Source organism: Haliotis rufescens, unplaced genomic scaffold (assembly GCF_023055435.1).
Source record: "Haliotis rufescens isolate VD_foot unplaced genomic scaffold, xgHalRufe1.0.p SCAF_12, whole genome shotgun sequence".
NCBI classification, from domain to species: domain Eukaryota; kingdom Metazoa; phylum Mollusca; class Gastropoda; order Lepetellida; family Haliotidae; genus Haliotis; species Haliotis rufescens.
In genome coordinates this window covers 35,204,815-35,229,561 of record NW_025963802.1, presented here as the reverse complement: position 1 = coordinate 35,229,561, position 24,747 = coordinate 35,204,815, and the positions used below count along the sequence as shown (strand labels likewise).

Here is a 24,747-nt window from a genome sequence, read left to right as displayed (position 1 = left end):
TATAATGTAGAATAATGATTGTGAAATAAAAAGAGGACCGCCCGAACAGGGACTCGAACCCTGGACCCTCAGATCACTCTGATTGTGACAGACCGCTTAACAGTCTGATGCTCTACCGACTGAGCTATCCGGGCTCTTGGCTAGCCAGCCAGATGTTTCTGTTCAGCTGACAGACAAGCAAAGACAAATGTTTGTTAACATTTCTGCTTCCTCAAAGTCCTTTTGTCGTACACCACTCAGGAGTTACATACAATACAAGATATTTCATCATTCAATGAATTATTTCTCATACACGAAAATATATTCTCTCCCCATTCTGTTCTTCAGGTTCACAGATGTCGTCATATTGTATGGAATAGATTGGTTAAAATACTTTGTTTTTGAAATGTGAAACCGTAATATGTTATGAAGAATAATGATTGTGAAATAAAAAGAGGACCGCCCGAACAGGGACTCGAACCCTGGACCCTCAGATTACTCTGATTGTGACAGACCGCTTAAAAGTCTGATGCTCTACCGACTGAGCTATCCGGGCACTCGGTAAGCTAGCCAGATGTTTCTGTTCAGGTGACAGACAAGCAAACACAAATGTTTGTTGACATTTCTGCTGCCTCAAGCGCCTTTTATCGTACATCATTCAGGTTGGTTGGTTGGCAAACACGCCGCACTCTGCAATATTCCATCTTATATGACGGCGGTCTGTAAATAATCGAGTCTGGACCAGACAATCCTGTGGTTAGTATGATGAGCATCGATCCACGTAATTGAGATCGATGGCATGGATCAACCAAGTCAGTGATCCTGACTACCCGATCCCGTTAGTCGCCTCTTAAAACAAGCATAGTCGCCTTTTACGGCAAGCATAGGTTGCTGAAGACCTTACTCGTATCTAGACGGGTCCGCCATTCAGGAATTACATACAATGCAAGCTATGTCATCATTCAATGAATTATTTCTCATACACGAAAATATGTTCTCTCCCCATTCTGTTCTTCAGGTTCACAGATGTCGTCATATTGTATGGAATAGTGGTTAAAATACTTTGTTTTTGAAATGTGAAACCGTAATATGTTATGAAGAATAATGATTGTGAAATAAAAAGAGGACCGCCCGAACAGGGACTCGAACCCTGGACCCTCAGATCACTCTGATTGTGACAGACCGCTTAAAAGTCTGATGCTCTACCGACTGAGCTATCCGGGCACTCGGTAAGCTAGCCAGATGTTTCTGTTCAGGTGACAGACAAGCAAACACAAATGTTTGTTGACATTTCTGCTGCCTCAAGCGCCTTTTATCGTACATCATTCAGGTTGGTTGGTTGGCAAACACGCCGCACTCTGCAATATTCCATCTTATATGACGGCGGTCTGTAAATAATCGAGTCTGGACCAGACAATCCTGTGGTTAGTATGATGAGCATCGATCCACGTAATTGAGATCGATGGCATGGATCAACCAAGTCAGTGATCCTGACTACCCGATCCCGTTAGTCGCCTCTTAAAACAAGCATAGTCGCCTTTTACGGCAAGCATTGGTTGCTGAAGACCTTACTCGGATCTAGACGGGTCCGCCATTCAGGAATTACATACAATGCAAGCTATGTCATCATTCAATGAATTATTTCTCATACAGGAAAATATATTCTCTCCCCATTCTGTTCTTCAGGTTCACAGATGTCGTCATATTGTATGGAATAGATTGGTTAAAATACTTTGTTTTTGAAATGTGAAACCGTAATATGTTATGAAGAATAATGATTGTGAAATAAAAAGAGGACCGCCCGAACAGGGACTCGAACCCTGGACCCTCAGATCACTCTGATTGTGACAGACCGCTTAAAAGTCTGATGCTCTACCGACTGAGCTATCCGGGCACTCGGTAAGCTAGCCAGATGTTTCTGTTCAGGTGACAGACAAGCAAACACAAATGTTTGTTGACATTTCTGCTGCCTCAAGCGCCTTTTATCGTACATCATTCAGGTTGGTTGGTTGGCAAACACGCCGCACTCTGCAATATTCCATCTTATATGACGGCGGTCTGTAAATAATCGAGTCTGGACCAGACAATCCAGTGATTAATATGATGAGCATCGATCCACGTAATTGAGATCGATGACATGCATCAACCAAGTCAGTGATCCTGACTAACCGATCCCGTTAGTCGCCTCTTAAAACAAGCATAGTCGCCTTTTACGGCAAGCATTGGTTGCTGAAGACCTTACTCGTATCTAGACGGGTCCGCCATTCAGGAATTACATACAATGCAAGCTATGTCATCATTCAATGAATTATTTCTCACAGACGAAAACATATTTTCTTCCCATTCTGTTCTTCAAGTGTACAGACGCCATCATATTGTATGGAATAGATTGGTTAAACTACTTTGTTTTTAAAATGTGAAACCGAAATATATAATGTAGAATAATGATTGTGAAATAAAAAGAGGACCGCCCGAACAGGGACTCGAACCCTGGACCCTCAGATCACTCTGATTGTGACAGACCGCTTAAAAGTCTGATGCTCTACCGACTGAGCTATCCGGGCTCTTGGCTAGCCAGCCAGATGTTTCTGTTCAGCTGACAGACAAGCAAAGACAAATGTTTGTTAACATTTCTGCTTCCTCAAAGTCCTTTTGTCGTACACCACTCAGGAGTTACATACAATACAAGATATTTCATCATTCAATGAATTATTTCTCATACACGAAAATATATTCTCTCCCCATTCTGTTCTTCAGGTTCACAGATGTCGTCATATTGTATGGAATAGATTGGTTAAAATACTTTGTTTTTGAAATGTGAAACCGTAATATGTTATGAAGAATAATGATTGTGAAATAAAAAGAGGACCGCCCGAACAGGGACTCGAACCCTGGACCCTCAGATCACTCTGATTGTGACAGACCGCTTAAAAGTCTGATGCTCTACCGACTGAGCTATCCGGGCACTCGGTAAGCTAGCCAGATGTTTCTGTTCAGGTGACAGACAAGCAAACACAAATGTTTGTTGACATTTCTGCTGCCTCAAGCGCCTTTTATCGTACATCATTCAGGTTGGTTGGTTGGCAAACACGCCGCACTCTGCAATATTCCATCTTATATGACGGCGGTCTGTAAATAATCGAGTCTGGACCAGACAATCCTGTGGTTAGTATGATGAGCATCGATCCACGTAATTGAGATCGATGGCATGGATCAACCAAGTCAGTGATCCTGACTACCCGATCCCGTTAGTCGCCTCTTAAAACAAGCATAGTCGCCTTTTACGGCAAGCATAGGTTGCTGAAGACCTTACTCGGATCTTCACGGGTCCACCATTCAGGAGTTACATACAATGCAAGCTATGTCATCATTCAATGAATTATTTCTCACAGACGAAAACATATTTTCTTCCCATTCTGTTCTTCAAGTGTACAGACGCCATCATATTGTATGGAATAGATTGGTTAAACTACTTTGTTTTTAAAATGTGAAACCGAAATATATAATGTAGAATAATGATTGTGAAATAAAAAGAGGACCGCCCGAACAGGGACTCGAACCCTGGACCCTCAGATCACTCTGATTGTGACAGACCGCTTAAAAGTCTGATGCTCTACCGACTGAGCTATCCGGGCTCTTGGCTAGCCAGCCAGATGTTTCTGTTCAGCTGACAGACAAGCAAAGACAAATGTTTGTTAACATTTCTGCTTCCTCAAAGTCCTTTTGTCGTACACCACTCAGGAGTTACATACAATACAAGATATTTCATCATTCAATGAATTATTTCTCATACACGAAAATATATTCTCTCCCCATTCTGTTCTTCAGGTTCACAGATGTCGTCATATTGTATGGAATAGATTGGTTAAAATACTTTGTTTTTGAAATGTGAAACCGTAATATGTTATGAAGAATAATGATTGTGAAATAAAAAGAGGACCGCCCGAACAGGGACTCGAACCCTGGACCCTCAGATCACTCTGATTGTGACAGACCGCTTAAAAGTCTGATGCTCTACCGACTGAGCTATCCGGGCACTCGGTAAGCTAGCCAGATGTTTCTGTTCAGGTGACAGACAAGCAAACACAAATGTTTGTTGACATTTCTGCTGCCTCAAGCGCCTTTTATCGTACATCATTCAGGTTGGTTGGTTGGCAAACACCCCGCACTCTGCAATATTCCATCTTATATGACGGCGGTCTGTAAATAATCGAGTCTGGACCAGACAATCCTGTGGTTAGTATGATGAGCATCGATCCACGTAATTGAGATCGATGGCATGGATCAACCAAGTCAGTGATCCTGACTACCCGATCCCGTTAGTCGCCTCTTAAAACAAGCATAGTCGCCTTTTACGGCAAGCATTGGTTGCTGAAGACCTTACTCGTATCTAGACGGGTCCGCCATTCAGGAATTACATACAATGCAAGCTATGTCATCATTCAATGAATTATTTCTCACAGACGAAAACATATTTTCTTCCCATTCTGTTCTTCAAGTGTACAGACGCCATCATATTGTATGGAATAGATTGGTTAAACTACTTTGTTTTTAAAATGTGAAACCGAAATATATAATGTAGAATAATGATTGTGAAATAAAAAGAGGACCGCCCGAACAGGGACTCGAACCCTGGACCCTCAGATCACTCTGATTGTGACAGACCGCTTAAAAGTCTGATGCTCTACCGACTGAGCTATCCGGGCTCTTGGCTAGCCAGCCAGATGTTTCTGTTCAGCTGACAGACAAGCAAAGACAAATGTTTGTTAACATTTCTGCTTCCTCAAAGTCCTTTTGTCGTACACCACTCAGGAGTTACATACAATACAAGATATTTCATCATTCAATGAATTATTTCTCATACACGAAAATATATTCTCTCCCCATTCTGTTCTTCAGGTTCACAGATGTCGTCATATTGTATGGAATAGATTGGTTAAAATACTTTGTTTTTGAAATGTGAAACCGTAATATGTTATGAAGAATAATGATTGTGAAATAAAAAGAGGACCGCCCGAACAGGGACTCGAACCCTGGACCCTCAGATCACTCTGATTGTGACAGACCGCTTAAAAGTCTGATGCTCTACCGACTGAGCTATCCGGGCACTCGGTAAGCTAGCCAGATGTTTCTGTTCAGGTGACAGACAAGCAAACACAAATGTTTGTTGACATTTCTGCTGCCTCAAGCGCCTTTTATCGTACATCATTCAGGTTGGTTGGTTGGCAAACACCCCGCACTCTGCAATATTCCATCTTATATGACGGCGGTCTGTAAATAATCGAGTCTGGACCAGACAATCCTGTGGTTAGTATGATGAGCATCGATCCACGTAATTGAGATCGATGGCATGGATCAACCAAGTCAGTGATCCTGACTACCCGATCCCGTTAGTCGCCTCTTAAAACAAGCATAGTCGCCTTTTACGGCAAGCATAGGTTGCTGAAGACCTTACTCGGATCTTCACGGGTCCACCATTCAGGAGTTACATACAATGCAAGCTATGTCATCATTCAATGAATTATTTCTCACAGACGAAAACATATTTTCTTCCCATTCTGTTCTTCAAGTGTACAGACGCCATCATATTGTATGGAATAGATTGGTTAAACTACTTTGTTTTTAAAATGTGAAACCGAAATATATAATGTAGAATAATGATTGTGAAATAAAAAGAGGACCGCCCGAACAGGGACTCGAACCCTGGACCCTCAGATCACTCTGATTGTGACAGACCGCTTAAAAGTCTGATGCTCTACCGACTGAGCTATCCGGGCTCTTGGCTAGCCAGCCAGATGTTTCTGTTCAGCTGACAGACAAGCAAAGACAAATGTTTGCTAACATTTCTGCTTCCTCAAAGTCCTTTTGTCGTACACCACTCAGGAGTTACATACAATACAAGATATTTCATCATTCAATGAATTATTTCTCATACACGAAAATATATTCTCTCCCCATTCTGTTCTTCAGGTTCACAGATGTCGTCATATTGTATGGAATAGATTGGTTAAAATACTTTGTTTTTGAAATGTGAAACCGTAATATGTTATGAAGAATAATGATTGTGAAAATAAAAAGAGGACCGCCAGAACAGGGACTCGAACCCTGGACCCTCAGATCACTCTGATTGTGACAGACCGCTTAAAAGTCTGATGCTCTACCGACTGAGCTATCCGGGCACTCGGTAAGCTAGCCAGATGTTTCTGTTCAGGTGACAGACAAGCAAACACAAATGTTTGTTGACATTTCTGCTGCCTCAAGCGCCTTTTATCGTACATCATTCAGGTTGGTTGGTTGGCAAACACGCCGCACTCTGCAATATTCCATCTTATATGACGGCGGTCTGTAAATAATCGAGTCTGGACCAGACAATCCAGTGATTAATATGATGAGCATCGATCCACGTAATTGAGATCGATGACATGCATCAACCAAGTCAGTGATCCTGACTACCCGATCCCGTTAGTCGCCTCTTAAAACAAGCATAGTCGCCTTTTACGGCAAGCATTGGTTGCTGAAGACCTTACTCGTATCTAGACGGGTCCGCCATTCAGGAATTACATACAATGCAAGCTATGTCATCATTCAATGAATTATTTCTCACAGACGAAAACATATTTTCTTCCCATTCTGTTCTTCAAGTGTACAGACGCCATCATATTGTATGGAATAGATTGGTTAAACTACTTTGTTTTTAAAATGTGAAACCGAAATATATAATGTAGAATAATGATTGTGAAATAAAAAGAGGACCGCCCGAACAGGGACTCGAACCCTGGACCCTCAGATCACTCTGATTGTGACAGACCGCTTAAAAGTCTGATGCTCTACCGACTGAGCTATCCGGGCTCTTGGCTAGCCAGCCAGATGTTTCTGTTCAGCTGACAGACAAGCAAAGACAAATGTTTGTTAACATTTCTGCTTCCTCAAAGTCCTTTTGTCGTACACCACTCAGGAGTTACATACAATACAAGATATTTCATCATTCAATGAATTATTTCTCATACACGAAAATATATTCTCTCCCCATTCTGTTCTTCAGGTTCACAGATGTCGTCATATTGTATGGAATAGATTGGTTAAAATACTTTGTTTTTGAAATGTGAAACCGTAATATGTTATGAAGAATAATGATTGTGAAATAAAAAGAGGACCGCCCGAACAGGGACTCGAACCCTGGACCCTCAGATCACTCTGATTGTGACAGACTGCTTAAAAGTCTGATGCTCTACCGACTGAGCTATCCGGGCACTCGGTAAGCTAGCCAGATGTTTCTGTTCAGGTGACAGACAAGCAAACACAAATGTTTGTTGACATTTCTGCTGCCTCAAGCGCCTTTTATCGTACATCATTCAGGTTGGTTGGTTGGCAAACACGCCGCACTCTGCAATATTCCATCTTATATGACGGCGGTCTGTAAATAATCGAGTCTGGACCAGACAATCCTGTGGTTAGTATGATGAGCATCGATCCACGTAATTGAGATCGATGGCATGGATCAACCAAGTCAGTGATCCTGACTACCCTATCCCGTTAGTCGCCTCTTAAAACAAGCATAGTCGCCTTTTACGGCAAGCATAGGTTGCTGAAGACCTTACTCGGATCTTCACGGGTCCACCATTCAGGAGTTACATACAATGCAAGCTATGTCATCATTCAATGAATTATTTCTCACAGACGAAAACATATTTTCTTCCCATTCTGTTCTTCAAGTGTACAGACGCCATCATATTGTATGGAATAGATTGGTTAAACTACTTTGTTTTTAAAATGTGAAACCGAAATATATAATGTAGAATAATGATTGTGAAATAAAAAGAGGACCGCCCGAACAGGGACTCGAACCCTGGACCCTCAGATCACTCTGATTGTGACAGACCGCTTAAAAGTCTGATGCTCTACCGACTGAGCTATCCGGGCTCTTGGCTAGCCAGCCAGATGTTTCTGTTCAGCTGACAGACAAGCAAAGACAAATGTTTGTTAACATTTCTGCTTCCTCAAAGTCCTTTTGTCGTACACCACTCAGGAGTTACATACAATACAAGATATTTCATCATTCAATGAATTATTTCTCATACACGAAAATATATTCTCTCCCCATTCTGTTCTTCAGGTTCACAGATGTCGTCATATTGTATGGAATAGATTGGTTAAAATACTTTGTTTTTGAAATGTGAAACCGTAATATGTTATGAAGAATAATGATTGTGAAAATAAAAAGAGGACCGCCAGAACAGGGACTCGAACCCTGGACCCTCAGATCACTCTGATTGTGACAGACCGCTTAAAAGTCTGATGCTCTACCGACTGAGCTATCCGGGCACTCGGTAAGTTAGCCAGATGTTTCTGTTCAGGTGACAGACAAGCAAACACAAATGTTTGTTGACATTTCTGCTGCCTCAAGCGCCTTTTATCGTACATCATTCAGGTTGGTTGGTTGGCAAACACGCCGCACTCTGCAATATTCCATCTTATATGACGGCGGTCTGTAAATAATCGAGTCTGGACCAGACAATCCAGTGATTAATATGATGAGCATCGATCCACGTAATTGAGATCGATGACATGCATCAACCAAGTCAGTGATCCTGACTACCCGATCCCGTTAGTCGCCTCTTAAAACAAGCATAGTCGCCTTTTACGGCAAGCATTGGTTGCTGAAGACCTTACTCGTATCTAGACGGGTCCGCCATTCAGGAATTACATACAATGCAAGCTATGTCATCATTCAATGAATTATTTCTCACAGACGAAAACATATTTTCTTCCCATTCTGTTCTTCAAGTGTACAGACGCCATCATATTGTATGGAATAGATTGGTTAAACTACTTTGTTTTTAAAATGTGAAACCGAAATATATAATGTAGAATAATGATTGTGAAATAAAAAGAGGACCGCCCGAACAGGGACTCGAACCCTGGACCCTCAGATCACTCTGATTGTGACAGACCGCTTAAAAGTCTGATGCTCTACCGACTGAGCTATCCGGGCTCTTGGCTAGCCAGCCAGATGTTTCTGTTCAGCTGACAGACAAGCAAAGACAAATGTTTGTTAACATTTCTGCTTCCTCAAAGTCCTTTTGTCGTACACCACTCAGGAGTTACATACAATACAAGATATTTCATCATTCAATGAATTATTTCTCATACACGAAAATATATTCTCTCCCCATTCTGTTCTTCAGGTTCGCAGATGTCGTCATATTGTATGGAATAGATTGGTTAAAATACTTTGTTTTTGAAATGTGAAACCGTAATATGTTATGAAGAATAATGATTGTGAAATAAAAAGAGGACCGCCCGAACAGGGACTCGAACCCTGGACCCTCAGATCACTCTGATTGTGACAGACCACTTAAAAGTCTGATGCTCTTTTTTTTTTCTTGATAAAATTTATTCACGGGAACTTATTACAGTCGCAGACAGTGCTGCCACTGCCACCACATTAATAAAAAGGTTATCACAGAAGTAGGGTGGCAGTGGATAACATTCCGATTCTACAGACAGAAAATATGAGAAATAGTTTTTTACATTTGATTATCTAAACACGTCTTTACATATACAAAAAGAGGATTGCAGATTGAACATGCTCTTTACACGTTACATGTTACATGTTTCTATTCTAGAGGAGGTTTGAGAACAATCTCATTTCCATCTAATGTGATAAATGTATTGGTCATTATATATCTTTGAATAAAGATATGTAATTGATTCATTTTTGAATAGTGAAACAACAAAAGGCTGAAATGACGCTTAATCAAAGATTTGAAAAAAGCTTTCATGTGAAATGAGATTGTTTCCTGACTCATAATAACTCTTCTTTTAAATACAGCAATTCGATATATTGACAATACAATGTTCATGAAGGGTTTACATGACAACTTCTTTTCTGGCAGGAATCCAAACAGTAACCAGAGGTATAACTGTCCAAGACTAAACCCTGAATCTTGACAAACGTCTGTCAACATGTCAATTAATAGAGATTGCAAGGAAGATAACTCTTGGCAGAAGATAAACAAATGTAAAATGTCCTCTGTTTCATTTTGACATACAGGACAAACATCAGTGTTTGACAATCCAATTTTGCACAGTTTATCATATGTAAAGATAATATTGTGAGCAATTTTAAAATCCAACTGTATAGAGTCTGTTGATTTATCTTTCTGCCACACATTCAGCCAAATATCTTTCCAATTAATGTCCAAAGCAATATTATTCCAAAAAGAAATAGCAACTGGCTTTTTGAAGTGTTTTTGTCTGAATATTTCGTAGCAAAATTTAGCTGTTAAAACTTCAACTGACATGTCCTGTCCATCAATCGTGCAGAAGATGTCTCCCGAGGGAAGGTTTTTGCCAACATCAGACAAAATGATATTTTTCCATTCTGATGGAAGCGCGTATAAAATGATTGCATAGCATTGTTGTATAGTGTTTATGTCCATTTCAGGTAAAGTATCATGTACAATGTCTACAATAATTTGTGAGGACATGAATTTTGGAATAACTTCAAAACAAATATGTTTAATACAAATAATTCCACTTGAAACAAACGATTGAAACATCAGAGTTTTTCCATTGAAAGTAATTAATGGATTTTTGAAAAGTGGTTGATTCATGATATCACCTACATTTTGAAGCAAGGGTCTTTTCCCTCCAGTAATTTCATTCCATGCAGATAATAGCTCAGCATAAAATGGGCTTTTGTCTTGTAAATCACCCTTATTATGTTCAAGAGATAAAACATGAATTCCCAAGTTCATTTTCAGAAGATGTGACATAAAATATAGCATTGTTTGTTTCCAAATACAATTAAGCTGGGAATTAGCAAAAGCCCTCAGCAACTTAAGTCTCAGTGCATATTTTTTAAAACACAACTTTGGTATATTCAGACCACCATCTAAACAAATACCAATACAGGTATCTGATGTTATTTTGGCAGTTTTATTATGCCACAAGAATTTACTAAACATCTGAGTAAATCTATGCTCAACCCATTGTGGGACAGGTAGTACAGTAAACGCATACCATAAGCGGGAACTCATAAGGATATTTATTACAACTGCTCTACCCTGTAGAGTAAGTTGTCTACGTAACCATGAATTTAACAATGTTTGAATTTTGTCCATTTTCTTTCTCCAATTCAACGTTTCACACATTGCTTTATCCTTGCCGAAATAAATGCCTAATATTTCAACACAATCTTTTTTGATTTTAACCGGGACGTTGATTGAACAGCCACGAAGGTTATTTTTACCCAATAACAAAACTTCTGATTTTTCGATGTTGATTTTTGCTCCCGTTCCTTCACAGTATGAGTTAACTGTGCTAAATGTTTCTTCGACGGAGTTGACATCTGAAACAGTGATTGAAGTGTCATCAGCATGTTGATATATCAAAGAATAAATGTCATTGTTGATACTTATTCCGTGGATTTCAGGATTGTTCTTAACTAGGAGATTAAGTGGCTCTGACACCAAAACGTACAGCATGGAGCTCATTGGATCTCCTTGACGAACACCACGAGTTAAAGGAAAATAAGGCGACAAATGGCCATTGCATTTAACAGAACTATGCATATCAGTATAGAGAATTTTAATCCATGAAATGAAGGAATCTCCAAAGTTAAATTTTCTGAGAATTTGAAATAAGTATTGATGTGAGACCCTGTCAAATGCTTTCTCTTGATCTATTTTGATGAGATATGAATCATCATCATCACGATTATTTACAATGTCAATAACATCTCTTAGGGAGTGAAGGTTGTTAGCTATGTCTCTTCCTGGTACACAGCAAGATTGTTCAGGGGAGACAATTGAGGACATGACATTTCGTAATCTTAATGACAACACTCTGGATATTAGTTTACAATCTACATTTATCAATGAAATAGGCCTGTAACATTTAATGTCTCTCTTGTCACCTTTCTTTTTATAAAATAAACTAATTATACTCTTTTTCATGGTACGTGAAAGACTGTTTTCTTTGTGTACACAATCGACAACTTGTATGAAGAAGGGGCATAAAATGTTCCAAAACTTCAAATAAAACTCAACTGTTAGACCATCTGGGCCTGGTGATTTATTTTTCTGCATACCTTTGAGTGCCACGGTAAGCTCACTCTGAGAAATATGTACTTCGCATGAATTCCTCTCATCTTCGGAAAGCTTGTCCTTGATATTATTAACTATGTCCTGTTGTTTTTCTACATTACAGTGTTCAGCAGTGAATAAAGAGGAGTAAAATTGTTGAGCAGTATCCAAGATATCCTCTGTGTTGTTGGCTATTGTACCATCTCCTCTAAATAATTCTTTGATCGAGTTTGCTTGCTGTTTTGTTTTTTCTAGATTTAAAAAGTATGAGGTATTTCTGTCGGAATCGAGAGTCCACTTTGCCTTTGACCTGAGAATAGCTCCTTTGCATTTGTTAATCTCGTATGTCTCCAGCTCATTTTCTATTGATTGTAAAACAGAAGATACATAGCCAGGAATGGAGGATATCTTATGATATTCTTTTCTAAGCTTATTTTGAATTTTAAAATAATCAGCTTTTTCATGATTGCTTTTTTTAGATGCATAGTACCTGGAAAACTTTTTGAACTGATATTTCAAGTTATCCCACCATATCAATGGTTCAGTTTTAAGTAAAGGGCACCCTTTTGCCTCTTCTATTATTTCAGTGATCTTTTGATAAAATGCGCAATCGTCAAGAAGCTGATTATTAAAAATCCATACACCAGGACCCCTTTCTATAGGAGAAAAGTCTAACCTTGATACAACAATATTGTGATCACTCACAGAGGAATATCTAATGTAACAGTTGATAATATTTGAAATAAGGTTTCTTGAAACAAATATCAAATCAATCCGAGATTGTTTAATAACTCCTAATACAGACTGTATTCGAGAAAACTCTTTTTTGTCATAGTTCTTGTACCTCCATATATCGATTAGGTTGTTTTTGTGAAGAAAGGTGTTTAACACATTACTACTTTGGATGTTAAACGTTGTGTTATTGGGACCTTTATCAAGTGAAGGATCAAGAATTTCATTAAAATCTCCAGCGCAAATTAAATGCTCATGATTAACCCATTTCATTAAATTATTGAAAAAAGGTATTCTCTCTCTAGGATCGTTTGGGGCATACACATTTAATAAAATCACTGTTTTATCTTCAAGAGATAGAGACGCCTTTAGTAGTCTTCCATCATTGTCTTTTTCAAGCATGGCCACCTTTTGTTCAAAGTCAGGAGAGATCAAAAGAGCAACGCCTTTTCTATTATTACCAGCATTAGAGTATAAAATTGTTCCTGGCCATAAATATTTATATTTTTCAATGAATTCATCAGACCAAAAGGTCTCCTGCAAAAAGGCAATATTGACGTGGGAATTCGTTAGTATAGAGAATACATTTTGTATTTTAGTGACATCACGGAGTCCATTCACATTCCATGACCATGTTGTGACCATTGCAAATATAAATATGAAATGTATGTACAAACACATTGTTAGTTTATACACCATTCTCAGACACGCCAGATATTTCTCGTCGATCGTTAACCTTTTCTTCTTTCTTCTTCTTTTGTTCATCTTTTTTACTTTCTCTCAATTTATTTTTTAAGTCATTGTTCTGAATTACACAGTCTGTGATCTTGGGTTGTAGTTTATTTCTTCTTCCTCTTTTCTTCGAAGATTTGTTCCATTTAGAAGGTGTTATATTTTCATGTCCATCTTGAGGCAACGACTGTCTCATTGTCTTATCATCACTCTCCATGTCATCTCCAACACGGTTTGTACAAGGAATTTCAGAGGCTTCATCAAGTTTTTCCTCTTCATTTTCTTCTCCTTTTCCCTCTATTGGTCCATCTTTGTTTCTTTTCTTTTCTTCAGTTTCAAAGTCCTCAACAGATGTATCATCGTTATCCAAAGGTTCTTCATCCCATGACCTTTCTGGGGCAAGTTCCTTTTCTAGCTCAGACTCCTCTGACATGCTGTACTGACATTTGTCCTCCTCGTCTAGGAAACAGCTGCAGCTACCAATAGGTAGAGAGCACAGTTCACAACTACGTTTAAGTGTTCTTCCTTCGTTGCAGTTTTTGGCAATGTGGCCATGTCCGTTGCACTTAAAGCATTTGGTATTTGGGCATTCTTTAACCATATGGTCTCCCGAGTTGCATTTAAAACACAACCGTTCTTGATTATTATGAATCACACGAAAGTATCGATAACCATCTAATGTGTTGAAGCCCATGGAGTATGGCAAGGATGTACACTCGGGGGGGAAAGCGACGCGCACATACCTGGTACCATCAAAAATGCTGGTGCCTTTCAGGGTCCTGTGTTTAATATCACTTTTCAAAGTGATACCCCTTTTGATCAACATGTTTACAATTTCCTCATCATCAATGTAGGGTGGAAGGTGTAGGAATGACACTACGACGCTTTCACTATGAAGTAACCTGAAGTTAACCAGTGTACCTCCTATTTTCAAGTCATCAGTTTCTGCAAGAATCCTTGCCTCGTTACTGTCTGGGACAGTGACATCATAGCATTCTGTACCTTTTAGGACGCACGCCCATACATCGGACACATATTCCAATAGCGCACAAGATAATACACTAGCACTAATCACTTTGTTGTTACCAACATTCACTTCAATCGTGCAATCTTTCAGATATTTTCTTTTCTGTTTGGTGTCCGCCATTTTGAACCCAGCGAGCGTGGGAGATTCAGAGACAAACAATGTCAATAGCATGCACAAACGTGCATGCAAATGTTTAAGGTCCTCACACAACTACATATCAAAGTGTTGCCTACCTTGTTAGCGTAAATCTGGTATTCTACGGAACTTGTGAACGATTTAATCTGAGAATCTGTGTTGCTCGATAGTCAGCACGTCCACACACCTCCGAAGCAAGGGAGGTAACCCAAGTCTGATGCTCTACCGACTGAGCTATCCGGGCACTCGGTAAGCTAGCCAGATGTTTTTGTTCAGGTGACAGACAAGCAAACACAAATGTTTGTTGACATTTCTGCTGCCTCAAGCGCCTTTTATCGTACATCATTCAGGTTGGTTGGTTGGCAAACACCCCGCACTCTGCAATATTCCATCTTATATGACGGCGGTCTGTAAATAATCGAGTCTGGACCAGACAATCCTGTGGTTAGTATGATGAGCATCGATCCACGTAATTGAGATCCATGGCATGGATCAACCAAGTCAGTGATCCTGACTACCCGATCCCGTTAGTCGCCTCTTAAAACAAGCATAGTCACCTTTTACGGCAAGCATAGGTTGCTGAAGACCTTACTCGTATCTAGACGGGTCCGCCATTCAGGAATTACATACAATGCAAGCTATGTCATCATTCAATGAATTATTTCTCATACACGAAAATATATTCTCTCCCCATTCTGTTCTTCAGGTTCACAGATGTCGTCATATTGTATGGAATAGATTGGTTAAAATACTTTGTTTTTGAAATGTGAAACCGTAATATGTTATGAAGAATAATGATTGTGAAATAAAAAGAGGACCGCCCGAACAGGGACTCGAACCCTGGACCCTCAGATCACTCTGATTGTGACAGACCGCTTAAAAGTCTGATGCTCTACCGACTGAGCTATCCGGGCACTCGGTAAGCTAGCCAGATGTTTCTGTTCAGGTGACAGACAAGCAAACACAAATGTTTGTTGACATTTCTGCTGCCTCAAGCGCCTTTTATCGTACATCATTCAGGTTGGTTGGTTGGCAAACACGCCGCACTCTGCAATATTCCATCTTATATGACGGCGGTCTGTAAATAATCGAGTCTGGACCAGACAATCCTGTGATTAATATGATGAGCATCGATCCACGTAATTGAGATCGATGACATGCATCAACCAAGTCAGTGATCCTGACTAACCGATCCCGTTAGTCGCCTCTTAAAACAAGCATAGTCGCCTTTTACGGCAAGCATTGGTTGCTGAAGACCTTACTCGTATCTAGACGGGTCCGCCATTCAGGAATTACATACAATGCAAGCTATGTCATCATTCAATGAATTATTTCTCACAGACGAAAACATATTTTCTTCCCATTCTGTTCTTCAAGTGTACAGACGCCATCATATTGTATGGAATAGATTGGTTAAACTACTTTGTTTTTAAAATGTGAAACCGAAATATATAATGTAGAATAATGATTGTGAAATAAAAAGAGGACCGCCCGAACAGGGACTCGAACCCTGGACCCTCAGATCACTCTGATTGTGACAGACCGCTTAAAAGTCTGATGCTCTACCGACTGAGCTATCCGGGCTCTTGGCTAGCCAGCCAGATGTTTCTGTTCAGCTGACAGACAAGCAAAGACAAATGTTTGTTAACATTTCTGCTTCCTCAAAGTCCTTTTGTCGTACACCACTCAGGAGTTACATACAATACAAGATATTTCATCATTCAATGAATTATTTCTCATGCACGAAAATATATTCTCTCCCCATTCTGTTCTTCAGGTTCACAGATGTCGTCATATTGTATGGAATAGATTGGTTAAAATACTTTGTTTTTGAAATGTGAAACCGTAATATGTTATGAAGAATAATGATTGTGAAATAAAAAGAGGACCGCCCGAACAGGGACTCGAACCCTGGACCCTCAGATCACTCTGATTGTGACAGACTGCTTAAAAGTCTGATGCTCTACCGACTGAGCTATCCGGGCACTCGGTAAGCTAGCCAGATGTTTCTGTTCAGGTGACAGACAAGCAAACACAAATGTTTGTTGACATTTCTGCTGCCTCAAGCGCATTTTATCGTACATCATTCAGGTTGGTTGGTTGGCAAACACGCCGCACTCTGCAATATTCCATCTTATATGACGGCGGTCTGTAAATAATCGAGTCTGGACCAGACAATCCTGTGGTTAGTATGATGAGCATCGATCCACGTAATTGAGATCGATGGCATGGATCAACCAAGTCAGTGATCCTGACTAACCGATCCCGTTAGTCGCCTCTTAAAACAAGCATAGTCGCCTTTTACGGCAAGCATAGGTTGCTGAAGACCTTACTCGGATCTTCACGGGTCCACCATTCAGGAGTTACATACAATGCAAGCTATGTCATCATTCAATGAATTATTTCTCACAGACGAAAACATATTTTCTTCCCATTCTGTTCTTCAAGTGTACAGACGCCATCATATTGTATGGAATAGATTGGTTAAACTACTTTGTTTTTAAAATGTGAAACCGAAATATATAATGTAGAATAATGATTGTGAAATAAAAAGAGGACCGCCCGAACAGGGACTCGAACCCTGGACCCTCAGATCACTCTGATTGTGACAGACCGCTTAAAAGTCTGATGCTCTACCGACTGAGCTATCCGGGCTCTTGGCTAGCCAGCCAGATGTTTCTGTTCAGCTGACAGACAAGCAAAGACAAATGTTTGTTAACATTTCTGCTTCCTCAAAGTCCTTTTGTCGTACACCACTCAGGAGTTACATACAATACAAGATATTTCATCATTCAATGAATTATTTCTCATACACGAAAATATATTCTCTCCCCATTCTGTTCTTCAGGTTCACAGATGTCGTCATATTGTATGGAATAGATTGGTTAAAATACTTTGTTTTTGAAATGTGAAACCGTAATATGTTATGAAGAATAATGATTGTGAAAATAAAAAGAGGACCGCCCGAACAGGGACTCGAACCCTGGACCCTCAGATCACTCTGATTGTGACAGACCGCTTAAAAGTCTGATGCTCTACCGACTGAGCTATCCGGGCACTCGGTAAGCTAGCCAGATGTTTCTGTTCAGGTGACAGACAAGCAAACACAAATGTTTGTTGACATTTCTGCTGCCTCAAGCGCCTTTTATCGTACATCATTCAGGTTGGTTGGTTGGCAAACACGCCGCACTCTGCAATATTCCATCTTATATGACGGCGGTCTGTAAATAATCGAGTCTGGACCAGACAATCCAGTGATTAATATGATGAGCATCGATCCACGTAATTGAGATCGATGACATGCATCAACCAAGTCAGTGATCCTGACTACCCGATCCCGTTAGTCGCCTCTTAAAACAAGCATAGTCGCCTTTTACGGCAAGCATTGGTTGCTGAAGACCTTACTCGTATCTAGACGGGTCCGCCATTCAGGAATTACATACAATGCAAGCTATGTCATCATTCAATGAATTATTTCTCACAGACGAAAACATATTTTCTTCCCATTCTGTTCTTCAAGTGTACAGACGCCATCATATTGTATGGAATAGATTGGTTAAACTACTTTGTTTTTAAAATGTGAAACCGAAATATATAATGTAGAATAATGATTGTGAAATAAAAAGAGGACCGCCCGAACAGGGACTCGAACCCTGGACCCTCAGATCACTCTGATTGTGACAGACCGCTTAAAAGTCTGATGCTCTACCGACTGAGCTATCCGGGCTCTTGGCTAGCCAGCCAGATGTTTCTGTTCAGCTGACAGACAAGCAAAGACAAATGTTTGTTAACATTTCTGCTTCCTCAAAGTCCTTTTGTCGTACACCACTCAGGAGTTACATACAATACAAGATATTTCATCATTCAATGAATTATTTCTCATACACGAAAATATATTCTCTCCCCATTCTGTTCTTCAGGTTCACAGATGTCGTCATATTGTATGGAATAGATTGGTTAAAATACTTTGTTTTTGAAATGTGAAACCGTAATATGTTATGAAGAATAATGATTGTGAAATAAAAAGAGGACCGCCCGAACAGGGACTCGAACCCTGGACCCTCAGATCACTCTGATTGTGACAGACCGCTTAAAAGTCTGATGCTCTACCGACTGAGCTATCCGGGCACTCGGTAAGCTAGCCAGATGTTTCTGTTCAGGTGACAGACAAGCAAACACAAATGTTTGTTGACATTTCTGCTGCCTCAAGCGCCTTTTATCGTACATCATTCAGGTTGGTTGGTTGGCAAACACGCCGCACTCTGCAATATTCCATCTTATATGACGGCGGTCTGTAAATAATCGAGTCTGGACCAGACAATCCAGTGATTAATATGATGAGCATCGATCCACGTAATTGAGATCGATGACATGCATCAACCAAGTCAGTGATCCTGACTACCCGATCCCGTTAGTCGCCTCTTAAAACAAGCATAGTCGCCTTTTACGGCAAGCATTGGTTGCTGAAGACCTTACTCGTATCTAGACGGGTCCGCCATTCAGGAATTACATACAATGCAAGCTATGTCATCATTCAATGAATTATTTCTCACAGACGAAAACATATTTTCTTCCCATTCTGTTCTTCAAGTGTACAGACGCCATCATATTGTATGGAATAGATTGGTTAAACTACTTTGTTTTTAAAATGTGAAACCGAAATATATAATGTAGAATAATGATTGTGAAATAAAAAGAGGACCGCCCGAAAAAGGACTCGAACCCTGGACCCTCAGATCACTCTGATTGTGACAGACCGCTTAAAAGTCTGATGCTCTACCGACTGAGCTATCCGGGCTCTTGGCTAGCCAGCCAGATGTTTCTGTTCAGCTGACAGACAAGCAAAGACAAATGTTTGTTAACATTTCTGCTTCCTCAAAGTCCTTTTGTCGTACACCACTCAGGAGTTACATACAATACAAGATATTTCATCATTCAATGAATTATTTCTCATACACGAAAATATATTCTCTCCCCATTCTGTTCTTCAGGTTCACAGATGTCGTCATATTGTATGGAATAGATTGGTTAAAATACTTTGTTTTTGAAATGTGAAACCGTAATATGTTATGAAGAATAATAATTGTGAAATAAAAAGAGGACCGCCCGAACAGGGACTCGAACCCTGGACCCTCAGATCACTCTGATTGTGACAGACCGCTTAAAAGTCTGATGCTCTACCGACTGAGCTATCCGGGCACTCGGTAAGCTAGCCAGATGTTTCTGTTCAGGTGACAGACAAGCAAACACAAATGTTTGTTGACATTTCTGCTGCCTCAAGCGCCTTTTATCGTACATCATTCAGGTTGGTTGGTTGGCAAACACGCCGCACTCTGCAATATTCCATCTTATATGACGGCGGTCTGTAAATAATCGAGTCTGGACCAGACAATCCTGTGGTTAGTATGATGAGCATCGATCCACGTAATTGAGATCGATGGCATGGATCAACCAAGTCAGTGATCCTGACTACCCGATCCCGTTAGTCGCCTCTTAAAACAAGCATAGTCGCCTTTTACGGCAAGCATAGGTTGCTGAAGACCTTACTCGTATCTAGACGGGTCCGCCATTCAGGAATTACATACAATGCAAGCTATGTCATCATTCAATGAATTATTTCTCATACACGAAAATATATTCTCTCCCCATTCTGTTCTTCAGGTTCACAGATGTCGTCATATTGTATGGAATAGATTGGTTAAAATACTTTGTTTTTGAAATGTGAAACCGTAATATGTTATGAAGAATAATGATTGTGAAATAAAAAGAGGACCGCCCGAACAGGGACTCGAACCCTGGACCCTCAGATCACTCTGATTGTGACAGACCGCTTAAAAGTCTGATGCTCTACCGACTGAGCTATCCGGGCACTCGGTAAGCTAGCCAGATGTTTCTGTTCAGGTGACAGACAAGCAAACACAAATGTTTGTTGACATTTCTGCTGCCTCAAGCGCCTTTTATCGTACATCATTCAGGTTGGTTGGTTGGCAAACACGCAGCACTGTGCAATATTCCATCTTATATGACGGCGGTCTGTAAATAATCGAGTCTGGACCAGACAATCCAGTGATTAATATGATGAGCATCGATCCACGTAATTGAGATCGATGACATGCATCAACCAAGTCAGTGATCCTGACTAACCGATCCCGTTAGTCGCCTCTTAAAACAAGCATAGTCGCCTTTTACGGCAAGCATTGGTTGCTGAAGACCTTACTCGTATCTAGACGGGTCCGCCATTCAGGAATTACATACAATGCAAGCTATGTCATCATTCAATGAATTATTTCTCACAGACGAAAACATATTTTCTTCCCATTCTGTTCTTCAAGTGTACAGACGCCATCATATTGTATGGAATAGATTGGTTAAACTACTTTGTTTTTAAAATGTGAAACCGAAATATATAATGTAGAATAATGATTGTGAAATAAAAAGAGGACCGCCCGAACAGGGACTCGAACCCTGGACCCTCAGATCACTCTGATTGTGACAGACCGCTTAAAAGTCTGATGCTCTACCGACTGAGCTATCCGGGCTCTTGGCTAGCCAGCCAGATGTTTCTGTTCAGCTGACAGACAAGCAAAGACAAATGTTTGTTAACATTTCTGCTTCCTCAAAGTCCTTTTGTCGTACACCACTCAGGAGTTACATACAATACAAGATATTTCATCATTCAATGAATTATTTCTCATACACGAAAATATATTCTCTCCCCATTCTGTTCTTCAGGTTCACAGATGTCGTCATATTGTATGGAATAGATTGGTTAAAATACTTTGTTTTTGAAATGTGAAACCGTAATATGTTATGAAGAATAATGATTGTGAAATAAAAAGAGGACCGCCCGAACAGGGACTCGAACCCTGGACCCTCAGATCACTCTGATTGTGACAGACCGCTTAAAAGTCTGATGCTCTACCGACTGAGCTATCCGGGCACTCGGTAAGCTAGCCAGATGTTTCTGTTCAGGTGACAGACAAGCAAACACAAATGTTTGTTGACATTTCTGCTGCCTCAAGCGCCTTTTATCGTACATCATTCAGGTTGGTTGGTTGGCAAACACGCCGCACTCTGCAATATTCCATCTTATATGACGGCGGTCTGTAAATAATCGAGTCTGGACCAGACAATCCTGTGGTTAGTATGATGAGCATCGATCCACGTAATTGAGATCGATGGCATGGATCAACCAAGTCAGTGATCCTGACTACCCGATCCCGTTAGTCGCCTCTTAAAACAAGCATAGTCGCCTTTTACGGCAAGCATAGGTTGCTGAAGACCTTACTCGGATCTTCACGGGTCCACCATTCAGGAGTTACATACAATGCAAGCTATGTCATCATTCAATGAATTATTTCTCACAGACGAAAACATATTTTCTTCCCATTCTGTTCTTCAAGTGTACAGACGCCATCATATTGTATGGAATAGATTGGTTAAACTACTTTGTTTTTAAAATGTGAAACCGAAATATATAATGTAGAATAATGATTGTGAAATAAAAAGAGGACCGCCCGAACAGGGACTCGAACCCTGGACCCTCAGATCACTCTGATTGTGACAGACCGCTTAAAAGTCTGATGCTCTACCGACTGAGCTATCCGGGCTCTTGGCTAGCCAGCCAGATGTTTCTGTTCAGCTGACAGACAAGCAAAGACAAATGTTTGTTAACATTTCTGCTTCCTCAAAGTCCTTTTGTCGTACACCACTCAGGAGTTACATACAATACAAGATATTTCATCATTCAATGAATTATTTCTCATACACGAAAATATATTCTCTCCCCATTCTGTTCTTCAGGTTCACAGATGTCGTCATATTGTATGGAATAGATTGGTTAAAATACTTTGTTTTTGAAATGTGAAACCGTAATATGTTATGAAGAATAATGATTGTGAAAATAAAAAGAGGACCGCCAGAACAGGGACTCGAACCCTGGACCCTCAGATTACTCTGATTGTGACAGACCGCTTAAAAGTCTGATGCTCTACCGACTGAGCTATCCCGGCACTCGGTAAGCTAGCCAGATGTTTCTGTTCAGGTGACAGACAAGCAAACACAAATGTTTGTTGACATTTCTGCTGCCTCAAGCGCCTTTTATCGTACATCATTCAGGTTGGTTGGTTGGCAAACACGCCGCACTCTGCAATATTCCATCTTATATGACGGCGGTCTGTAAATAATCGAGTCTGGACCAGACAATCCAGTGATTAATATGATGAGCATCGATCCACGTAATTGAGATCGATGACATGCATCAACCAAGTCAGTGATCCTGACTACCCGATCCCGTTAGTCGCCTCTTAAAACAAGCATAGTCGCCTTTTACGGCAAGCATTGGTTGCTGAAGACCTTACTCGTATCTAGACGGGTCCGCCATTCAGGAATTACATACAATGCAAGCTATGTCATCATTCAATGAATTATTTCTCACAGACGAAAACATATTTTCTTCCCATTCTGTTCTTCAAGTGTACAGACGCCATCATATTGTATGGAATAGATTGGTTAAACTACTTTGTTTTTAAAATGTGAAACCGAAATATATAATGTAGAATAATGATTGTGAAATAAAAAGAGGACCGCCCGAACAGGGACTCGAACCCTGGACCCTCAGATCACTCTTATTGTGACAGACCGCTTAAAAGTCTGATGCTCTACCGACTGAGCTATCCGGGCTCTTGGCTAGCCAGCCAGATGTTTCTGTTCAGCTGACAGACAAGCAAAGACAAATGTTTGTTAACATTTCTGCTTCCTCAAAGTCCTTTTGTCGTACACCACTCAGGAGTTACATACAATACAAGATATTTCATCATTCAATGAATTATTTCTCATACACGAAAATATATTCTCTCCCCATTCTGTTCTTCAGGTTCACAGATGTCGTCATATTGTATGGAATAGATTGGTTAAAATACTTTGTTTTTGAAATGTGAAACCGTAATATGTTATGAAGAATAATGATTGTGAAATAAAAAGAGGACCGCCCGAACAGGGACTCGAACCCTGGACCCTCAGATCACTCTGATTGTGACAGACCGCTTAAAAGTCTGATGCTCTACCGACTGAGCTATCCGGGCACTCGGTAAGCTAGCCAGATGTTTTTGTTCAGGTGACAGACAAGCAAACACAAATGTTTGTTGACATTTCTGCTGCCTCAAGCGCCTTTTATCGTACATCATTCAGGTTGGTTGGTTGGCAAACACGCCGCACTCTGCAATATTCCATCTTATATGACGGCGGTCTGTAAATAATCGAGTCTGGACCAGACAATCCTGTGGTTAGTATGATGAGCATCGATCCACGTAATTGAGATCGATGGCATGGATCAACCAAGTCAGTGATCCTGACTACCCGATCCCGTTAGTCGCCTCTTAAAACAAGCATAGTCGCCTTTTACGGCAAGCATAGGTTGCTGAAGACCTTACTCGTATCTAGACGGGTCCGCCATTCAGGAATTACATACAATGCAAGCTATGTCATCATTCAATGAATTATTTCTCATACACGAAAATATATTCTCTCCCCATTCTGTTCTTCAGGTTCACAGATGTCGTCATATTGTATGGAATAGATTGGTTAAAATACTTTGTTTTTGAAATGTGAAACCGTAATATGTTATGAAGAATAATGATTGTGAAATAAAAAGAGGACCGCCCGAACAGGGACTCGAACCCTGGACCCTCAGATCACTCTGATTGTGACAGACCGCTTAAAAGTCTGATGCTCTACCGACTGAGCTATCCGGGCACTCGGTAAGCTAGCCAGATGTTTCTGTTCAGGTGACAGACAAGCAAACACAAATGTTTGTTGACATTTCTGCTGCCTCAAGCGCCTTTTATCGTACATCATTCAGGTTGGTTGGTTGGCAAACACGCCGCACTCTGCAATATTCCATCTTATATGACGGCGGTCTGTAAATAATCGAGTCTGGACCAGACAATCCAGTGATTAATATGATGAGCATCGATCCACGTAATTGAGATCGATGACATGCATCAACCAAGTCAGTGATCCTGACTAACCGATCCCGTTAGTCGCCTCTTAAAA

General features: G+C 40.3%; 34 non-coding genes across 34 annotated transcripts; all 34 read right to left on the bottom strand.

Moving 5' to 3' along the window:
• Positions 1–38: 38 nt before the first annotated feature.
• On the bottom strand, positions 39–134 carry Trnan-guu. The gene is made up of 2 exons: positions 98–134; positions 39–74 (listed from the first exon to the last, which is right to left on the bottom strand). It is a non-coding gene; the product is annotated as a tRNA-Asn (tRNA).
• Positions 135–439: 305 nt separating this feature from the next.
• Trnak-uuu lies at positions 440–535 on the bottom strand. Its single transcript has 2 exons — positions 499–535; positions 440–475 (listed from the first exon to the last, which is right to left on the bottom strand). It is a non-coding gene; the product is annotated as a tRNA-Lys (tRNA).
• Positions 536–1,107: 572 nt separating this feature from the next.
• On the bottom strand, positions 1,108–1,203 carry Trnak-uuu. The gene is made up of 2 exons: positions 1,167–1,203; positions 1,108–1,143 (listed from the first exon to the last, which is right to left on the bottom strand). It is a non-coding gene; the product is annotated as a tRNA-Lys (tRNA).
• A 574-nt stretch (positions 1,204–1,777) lies between these two features.
• Positions 1,778–1,873, bottom strand: Trnak-uuu. The gene is made up of 2 exons: positions 1,837–1,873; positions 1,778–1,813 (listed from the first exon to the last, which is right to left on the bottom strand). It is a non-coding gene; the product is annotated as a tRNA-Lys (tRNA).
• Positions 1,874–2,447: 574 nt separating this feature from the next.
• Trnak-uuu lies at positions 2,448–2,543 on the bottom strand. Its single transcript has 2 exons — positions 2,507–2,543; positions 2,448–2,483 (listed from the first exon to the last, which is right to left on the bottom strand). It is a non-coding gene; the product is annotated as a tRNA-Lys (tRNA).
• Positions 2,544–2,848: 305 nt separating this feature from the next.
• Trnak-uuu lies at positions 2,849–2,944 on the bottom strand. Its single transcript has 2 exons — positions 2,908–2,944; positions 2,849–2,884 (listed from the first exon to the last, which is right to left on the bottom strand). It is a non-coding gene; the product is annotated as a tRNA-Lys (tRNA).
• A 574-nt stretch (positions 2,945–3,518) lies between these two features.
• Trnak-uuu lies at positions 3,519–3,614 on the bottom strand. Its single transcript has 2 exons — positions 3,578–3,614; positions 3,519–3,554 (listed from the first exon to the last, which is right to left on the bottom strand). It is a non-coding gene; the product is annotated as a tRNA-Lys (tRNA).
• A 305-nt stretch (positions 3,615–3,919) lies between these two features.
• On the bottom strand, positions 3,920–4,015 carry Trnak-uuu. The gene is made up of 2 exons: positions 3,979–4,015; positions 3,920–3,955 (listed from the first exon to the last, which is right to left on the bottom strand). It is a non-coding gene; the product is annotated as a tRNA-Lys (tRNA).
• A 574-nt stretch (positions 4,016–4,589) lies between these two features.
• On the bottom strand, positions 4,590–4,685 carry Trnak-uuu. Its single transcript has 2 exons — positions 4,649–4,685; positions 4,590–4,625 (listed from the first exon to the last, which is right to left on the bottom strand). It is a non-coding gene; the product is annotated as a tRNA-Lys (tRNA).
• Positions 4,686–4,990: 305 nt separating this feature from the next.
• Positions 4,991–5,086, bottom strand: Trnak-uuu. The gene is made up of 2 exons: positions 5,050–5,086; positions 4,991–5,026 (listed from the first exon to the last, which is right to left on the bottom strand). It is a non-coding gene; the product is annotated as a tRNA-Lys (tRNA).
• Positions 5,087–5,660: 574 nt separating this feature from the next.
• Positions 5,661–5,756, bottom strand: Trnak-uuu. Its single transcript has 2 exons — positions 5,720–5,756; positions 5,661–5,696 (listed from the first exon to the last, which is right to left on the bottom strand). It is a non-coding gene; the product is annotated as a tRNA-Lys (tRNA).
• A 306-nt stretch (positions 5,757–6,062) lies between these two features.
• Positions 6,063–6,158, bottom strand: Trnak-uuu. Its single transcript has 2 exons — positions 6,122–6,158; positions 6,063–6,098 (listed from the first exon to the last, which is right to left on the bottom strand). It is a non-coding gene; the product is annotated as a tRNA-Lys (tRNA).
• Positions 6,159–6,732: 574 nt separating this feature from the next.
• Trnak-uuu lies at positions 6,733–6,828 on the bottom strand. Its single transcript has 2 exons — positions 6,792–6,828; positions 6,733–6,768 (listed from the first exon to the last, which is right to left on the bottom strand). It is a non-coding gene; the product is annotated as a tRNA-Lys (tRNA).
• A 305-nt stretch (positions 6,829–7,133) lies between these two features.
• Trnak-uuu lies at positions 7,134–7,229 on the bottom strand. The gene is made up of 2 exons: positions 7,193–7,229; positions 7,134–7,169 (listed from the first exon to the last, which is right to left on the bottom strand). It is a non-coding gene; the product is annotated as a tRNA-Lys (tRNA).
• Positions 7,230–7,803: 574 nt separating this feature from the next.
• Trnak-uuu lies at positions 7,804–7,899 on the bottom strand. The gene is made up of 2 exons: positions 7,863–7,899; positions 7,804–7,839 (listed from the first exon to the last, which is right to left on the bottom strand). It is a non-coding gene; the product is annotated as a tRNA-Lys (tRNA).
• A 306-nt stretch (positions 7,900–8,205) lies between these two features.
• Positions 8,206–8,301, bottom strand: Trnak-uuu. The gene is made up of 2 exons: positions 8,265–8,301; positions 8,206–8,241 (listed from the first exon to the last, which is right to left on the bottom strand). It is a non-coding gene; the product is annotated as a tRNA-Lys (tRNA).
• A 574-nt stretch (positions 8,302–8,875) lies between these two features.
• On the bottom strand, positions 8,876–8,971 carry Trnak-uuu. Its single transcript has 2 exons — positions 8,935–8,971; positions 8,876–8,911 (listed from the first exon to the last, which is right to left on the bottom strand). It is a non-coding gene; the product is annotated as a tRNA-Lys (tRNA).
• Positions 8,972–15,512: 6,541 nt separating this feature from the next.
• Trnak-uuu lies at positions 15,513–15,608 on the bottom strand. Its single transcript has 2 exons — positions 15,572–15,608; positions 15,513–15,548 (listed from the first exon to the last, which is right to left on the bottom strand). It is a non-coding gene; the product is annotated as a tRNA-Lys (tRNA).
• A 574-nt stretch (positions 15,609–16,182) lies between these two features.
• Positions 16,183–16,278, bottom strand: Trnak-uuu. Its single transcript has 2 exons — positions 16,242–16,278; positions 16,183–16,218 (listed from the first exon to the last, which is right to left on the bottom strand). It is a non-coding gene; the product is annotated as a tRNA-Lys (tRNA).
• Positions 16,279–16,583: 305 nt separating this feature from the next.
• Trnak-uuu lies at positions 16,584–16,679 on the bottom strand. Its single transcript has 2 exons — positions 16,643–16,679; positions 16,584–16,619 (listed from the first exon to the last, which is right to left on the bottom strand). It is a non-coding gene; the product is annotated as a tRNA-Lys (tRNA).
• A 574-nt stretch (positions 16,680–17,253) lies between these two features.
• On the bottom strand, positions 17,254–17,349 carry Trnak-uuu. The gene is made up of 2 exons: positions 17,313–17,349; positions 17,254–17,289 (listed from the first exon to the last, which is right to left on the bottom strand). It is a non-coding gene; the product is annotated as a tRNA-Lys (tRNA).
• Positions 17,350–17,655: 306 nt separating this feature from the next.
• Positions 17,656–17,751, bottom strand: Trnak-uuu. Its single transcript has 2 exons — positions 17,715–17,751; positions 17,656–17,691 (listed from the first exon to the last, which is right to left on the bottom strand). It is a non-coding gene; the product is annotated as a tRNA-Lys (tRNA).
• A 574-nt stretch (positions 17,752–18,325) lies between these two features.
• Positions 18,326–18,421, bottom strand: Trnak-uuu. The gene is made up of 2 exons: positions 18,385–18,421; positions 18,326–18,361 (listed from the first exon to the last, which is right to left on the bottom strand). It is a non-coding gene; the product is annotated as a tRNA-Lys (tRNA).
• A 305-nt stretch (positions 18,422–18,726) lies between these two features.
• Trnak-uuu lies at positions 18,727–18,822 on the bottom strand. The gene is made up of 2 exons: positions 18,786–18,822; positions 18,727–18,762 (listed from the first exon to the last, which is right to left on the bottom strand). It is a non-coding gene; the product is annotated as a tRNA-Lys (tRNA).
• A 574-nt stretch (positions 18,823–19,396) lies between these two features.
• Positions 19,397–19,492, bottom strand: Trnak-uuu. The gene is made up of 2 exons: positions 19,456–19,492; positions 19,397–19,432 (listed from the first exon to the last, which is right to left on the bottom strand). It is a non-coding gene; the product is annotated as a tRNA-Lys (tRNA).
• Positions 19,493–19,797: 305 nt separating this feature from the next.
• On the bottom strand, positions 19,798–19,893 carry Trnak-uuu. The gene is made up of 2 exons: positions 19,857–19,893; positions 19,798–19,833 (listed from the first exon to the last, which is right to left on the bottom strand). It is a non-coding gene; the product is annotated as a tRNA-Lys (tRNA).
• A 574-nt stretch (positions 19,894–20,467) lies between these two features.
• Positions 20,468–20,563, bottom strand: Trnak-uuu. Its single transcript has 2 exons — positions 20,527–20,563; positions 20,468–20,503 (listed from the first exon to the last, which is right to left on the bottom strand). It is a non-coding gene; the product is annotated as a tRNA-Lys (tRNA).
• Positions 20,564–21,137: 574 nt separating this feature from the next.
• Positions 21,138–21,233, bottom strand: Trnak-uuu. The gene is made up of 2 exons: positions 21,197–21,233; positions 21,138–21,173 (listed from the first exon to the last, which is right to left on the bottom strand). It is a non-coding gene; the product is annotated as a tRNA-Lys (tRNA).
• A 305-nt stretch (positions 21,234–21,538) lies between these two features.
• On the bottom strand, positions 21,539–21,634 carry Trnak-uuu. The gene is made up of 2 exons: positions 21,598–21,634; positions 21,539–21,574 (listed from the first exon to the last, which is right to left on the bottom strand). It is a non-coding gene; the product is annotated as a tRNA-Lys (tRNA).
• Positions 21,635–22,208: 574 nt separating this feature from the next.
• On the bottom strand, positions 22,209–22,304 carry Trnak-uuu. Its single transcript has 2 exons — positions 22,268–22,304; positions 22,209–22,244 (listed from the first exon to the last, which is right to left on the bottom strand). It is a non-coding gene; the product is annotated as a tRNA-Lys (tRNA).
• Positions 22,305–22,610: 306 nt separating this feature from the next.
• On the bottom strand, positions 22,611–22,706 carry Trnak-uuu. The gene is made up of 2 exons: positions 22,670–22,706; positions 22,611–22,646 (listed from the first exon to the last, which is right to left on the bottom strand). It is a non-coding gene; the product is annotated as a tRNA-Lys (tRNA).
• Positions 22,707–23,280: 574 nt separating this feature from the next.
• Positions 23,281–23,376, bottom strand: Trnak-uuu. Its single transcript has 2 exons — positions 23,340–23,376; positions 23,281–23,316 (listed from the first exon to the last, which is right to left on the bottom strand). It is a non-coding gene; the product is annotated as a tRNA-Lys (tRNA).
• Positions 23,377–23,681: 305 nt separating this feature from the next.
• Trnak-uuu lies at positions 23,682–23,777 on the bottom strand. Its single transcript has 2 exons — positions 23,741–23,777; positions 23,682–23,717 (listed from the first exon to the last, which is right to left on the bottom strand). It is a non-coding gene; the product is annotated as a tRNA-Lys (tRNA).
• A 574-nt stretch (positions 23,778–24,351) lies between these two features.
• Positions 24,352–24,447, bottom strand: Trnak-uuu. Its single transcript has 2 exons — positions 24,411–24,447; positions 24,352–24,387 (listed from the first exon to the last, which is right to left on the bottom strand). It is a non-coding gene; the product is annotated as a tRNA-Lys (tRNA).
• Between the last annotated feature and the right edge of the window lie 300 nt (positions 24,448–24,747).